The sequence below is a fragment of the Mesoplodon mirus genome (genome assembly GCF_964341445.2).
Source record: "Mesoplodon mirus genome assembly, chromosome: 6".
NCBI lineage: Eukaryota > Metazoa > Chordata > Mammalia > Artiodactyla > Ziphiidae > Mesoplodon > Mesoplodon mirus.
This window is the reverse complement of record NC_138982.1, coordinates 56,603,686-56,608,140: the sequence shown is the minus strand read 5'-3', so window position 1 is coordinate 56,608,140 and position 4,455 is coordinate 56,603,686.

Below are 4,455 nucleotides of genomic sequence, written 5' to 3'. Positions count from 1 at the left end.
GAAGAAAAGAACAAGATAAAAATGGCCAAAATAAAATATGGTAGAACATGCAATTATAATACACAAGTGCCTTCAAGTTCTAGTGAGAAAGAAGTTTCAGGAAAGAATATTAACAGTATAAAATGTTCCAGAGGATGTGGAATTAAGAGAGGAAAAGAATTATTGTGCTTATTAATCAGGAAGTCACTGGTGACCTGTGAATTGTTGGTGTGAAAGGTAGATCCTTTCTCATGGAAACATGAGAATAGAATAAGATGATAGCTTAAAGAACTAATGGAAAGACAACAATTATAAACAAAGAAATGAAAATAGACAAGGTTTTAAAGAAGACTGATAAATGAAGTTAGGATGATGCATGGTTGACTTGAGAGAAAAGTTTATCTGCAGGTATCTGGTAAACACATGAAACATATTTACTGAGCACCTATATGGTATACAGGCACTCTTCTAGGTGCTTGGAATACCAGTGAGCATTTTAACTCCAAAGATCTACACTGTGAAGCCTGACGTCTTTTTTGACCACTTAACAATCTCCTGGCCCTGAGTTAATTAAGCAAAATTAGAAGAATCATATTGTTGTGTATATGCTGTGGTGTGCTAGTAAACTAGCTTACTGCAAAAAAAAAAAAAAAAACAAAAAAAAAAAACTAAAAACTAAAAAACCCTGATGTAGTATTTGAGGACTTCCTAGGTGTAAATATTACACGATGGCCAGTTCCTAGCTACAACATGATACCACTGACATGAGTTGGGGAAGATGTGCAGAATGGCCTCCCAGAAGCCAGTACAGCTGCCTCCAGCATGGCCCTAGCATGTCTTGTTTTGTGTTCTAGGTATATATATATATATATTTTTTTTTTTAAATGTTTTATCTTATATTGGAGTATAGCTGATTAACAATGTTATGATAGTTTCAGGTGCACAGAAAAGCAACTCAGCCATAAGTATACATGTATCCCTTCTCCTCCAAACTCCCCTCCCATCCAGGCTGCCACATAACACTGAGAAGGGTTTCTTGTTCTAGGTATATTAACATACCTCTCTGCCTTTAGTTCATTCATCTGTACAATGGAGAAAATATTTTGCAATTATTATGGAGAGGGAGTTCATTGTTGAATAGTTTTGGTGGAATCAAAAACAGGAGAACGCAAGCTATCAAAAAATTTACCATAAGTCATAGGTCTTTATATGTGAAAATAATTTTAAATTTAGATGGGAAAAACAACAGATAATTAAAAAATAAACTCAGATGGTAGACAACTTTTAGAAATACTGCAATAACACCTCACTTATCTAACATCATCAGGGAATGAGCTGCTTCACATAAGTGAATTTTCCTATTAGAACTTGCAGATTTAAGCACTAACACTTCTTAATTTTAAACAAATTTATGTTGAAACTTCAAAAATGGATTAGAAAATTCCTTGCCTCCTTTATTTTTATAACATATGTTGTGAATTCAAAAATAATATATGATCATTATATAACATTTTAAAATAGAGACAGAAGATAAAATAAAGATCTTTTTCTAATCCCACCATCTAGAGACAATTAATATTAACATGTTAGTTTATTTCATTTTCATCTTCTTATTTGCATTCATATTTGTAACAAGTTGAAATATTTTGTATCTAGCATACGTCACATAAATTTATTTGTAAGCATTTTCCTGCATTATTAACCATTCTTGGAATACGTGATTTTTAATGGGTGCATAATATTTCATCAAATGGATATATTAGAATTATTTAAAATATATACATAATATTAGTTATTTAGGTGGTTTCAATTTTTTTATAATTATGTGCTGAATGGACAATTTTATTTATCTCTGTTTACCTATTTGACATTTCTTGTTTTTTTTTTTTTGGTATGTGGGCCTCTCACTGTTGTGGCCTCTCCCGTTGCGGAGCACAGGCTCCAGACGCACAGGCTCAGCGGCCATGGCTCACCACGGGCCTAGTCGCTCCGCGGCATGTGGGATCTTCCTGGACCGGGGCACGAACCCGTGTCCTCTGCATCGGCAGGCAGACTCTAAACCACTGCTCCACCAGGGAAGCCCCATCTTTGACATTTCTGATAATAACTTCCTGGAAGTGTAATAGTGGGTCAAAAGATAAGGTAATTGTTTTAGACTTTTAGTGAAATGGGTCAAATTTTAGAACAGATTGGTCAGACCTTGACTTCAGAAAGATTATGATAATTAATACTTCCACAAGAAGTGTATGAGAGTACCCATCTCTTTGTGTTCTTGCCATCAGCAAGTATTGCCATGTTTGCCATTGTTTTCAAACTTTGTGCTGTATGTCATAATGATTCAGAGTCACAGTTGTTCATGTAAGTGGCATAAATGAGATCATGTAAGGGAGAAAACCTACTATACTCCCTGGCACATAATTATTATTTAGTGAATAGCTTCATAGGTCCGAGTTGTGAGTTCATGCAATAAAGATTTATTTCTCATTCACATTTCAGTATGGGTCAATGAGGAGTCCGCTCCATGCAGTCATTCAGACATCCAGGCTTCTTCCATCTTTTGGCTCCACCATCACTTGGGGCCTCAGAATCCTTCTTCTTTTTTTTTTTTTTTCCAGCTTTATTGGGATATAATTGACATATAAGGTTGTGTAAGTTTAAGGTGTACAACATGATGATTTGATACACATGTATGTTGCACAGTGATTACCATAATTACCATAATAAGGTTAGTTAACACCTTCTTCTCCTCACTTAACTACATGTGTGTGGTGAGAAAATTTAAAATTTACTCTTTGCAACTTTCAAGAATACAATACAGTATTGTTAACTATGGTTACTGTGCTGTATAGTACACGTATAATAAGTGAGTTCAATCAGTTTCATATTATGGTTGAAGGAACTGGAAATAAAACTTGTTCTAAATGTTATCCACTGCAATTGAATTAAAAGTTAGTGTATAATAGGGAAATTCATTAAGTATTCTGGAATTGAGGAGCTGATCTGAATTGGTGTATGACTAGGGTATGTGAAAGAGCTACTTGTGATTCCACAGCTACTAGATGTGTGGTCTTCATCTAAAGGATGTTTTATAATATCTGTTCTATCTCCATCATAAGGTTGTTAGGCTTGGGTGAGATCAAATATTCAGAAGAAATAAAAATGTTATCAAAGCTTAAAGTAATACTACTATATTAAATAATATACTATTTATACTTTTTGTAAAGTTTTAAGTTTTAATCATCTCTTTTTTCTCTATCTATTGCTAGTTTGGATATATTTTACACAAAATTACAATAATTTATCCTTGACATTACGATAGATAATGCACCTTTAAAATAGTTACTGAAACATCTCTTCAAAGAGAGCAACTTTGTAGATTTCCAACTAGGTATCTGACCATCAGTAGGCCACTGAAAGATAGCAATACCCTCCCATGTTGTTAATTAGTTCTCCTACTCCCACTTATAGTGGTGGTTGCCTCCTCTTCTCTAATTGTTCCTGGCAAAGCAGTCCCATTACATAGGCTGCTGTATGTTTAGTTGGGTGATTAGTATCTGTCATTTCAAAATGCTCCTTGGCTTGTAGCACTTGTACCTGTTAACCTTCATAGATTCACGAGAGTATTCCTAGGGTAGCTGGATTGAAACTGGCATTTGGGAGATGTGTACAAAGCAGAATTAAGTCCTCAAACTGTTGGTGTATATATCTCTATCTATGTATCTATCAATTGATTGATCTATCTATCTATAGGAAAACACAAAAAATTCAGTGGCATTTAGCACATTCACAATGTTGTTCAACCACCACATCTATCTTATTCTAAAACAGTTTTATTACTACAAACTAAAACCCCTAACCCATTAACCAATTTCTCCCCATCCCCCCCCACAGCAACCACCACTCTGAATTCTGTGCTTTAAAAAACTTTTTATTTAGAAATAATTTCAAATTATGAAATGTTGCAAAATAAAAATAGTACAAAGGACACCTATATGCACTTTATCCAGATTCACCTACCATTAACATTTTACCCCTTTTGCCTCTCCCTTTATATATATAATTATTATAATTATATATATATTAATTATAGATGTATTTTCTTATATATAATTATACTTATGTATATAGATATAATTAGATTCTGAACCATTTTGGGGTGACCCTTGGAGATCTGTGTGGTTTGGACAGATTCGACTTTAGAACTGGCTTGTCTTCTTCCACAAGCCACCAGGGCTGCATCTAAAGCACAGACAAGGCTGTGTCTCTCATATGCTCAAAACCCAAAGAAAACTCCTTTTATCTTACAGAGTAATCTGCAAACTGCTTTGTAGGGCATTCAGTGTGCTCCACACTCTGTCTGCAATCTCTGTCCCACTTCTTCTGCTGCCACTATTTCCTTATCTGTCATCAGCTCCATCCATACTGAACTGCTTCTGATTACCTGTGTCTTGCATTATTTTTCTGGAGATTTCTTCT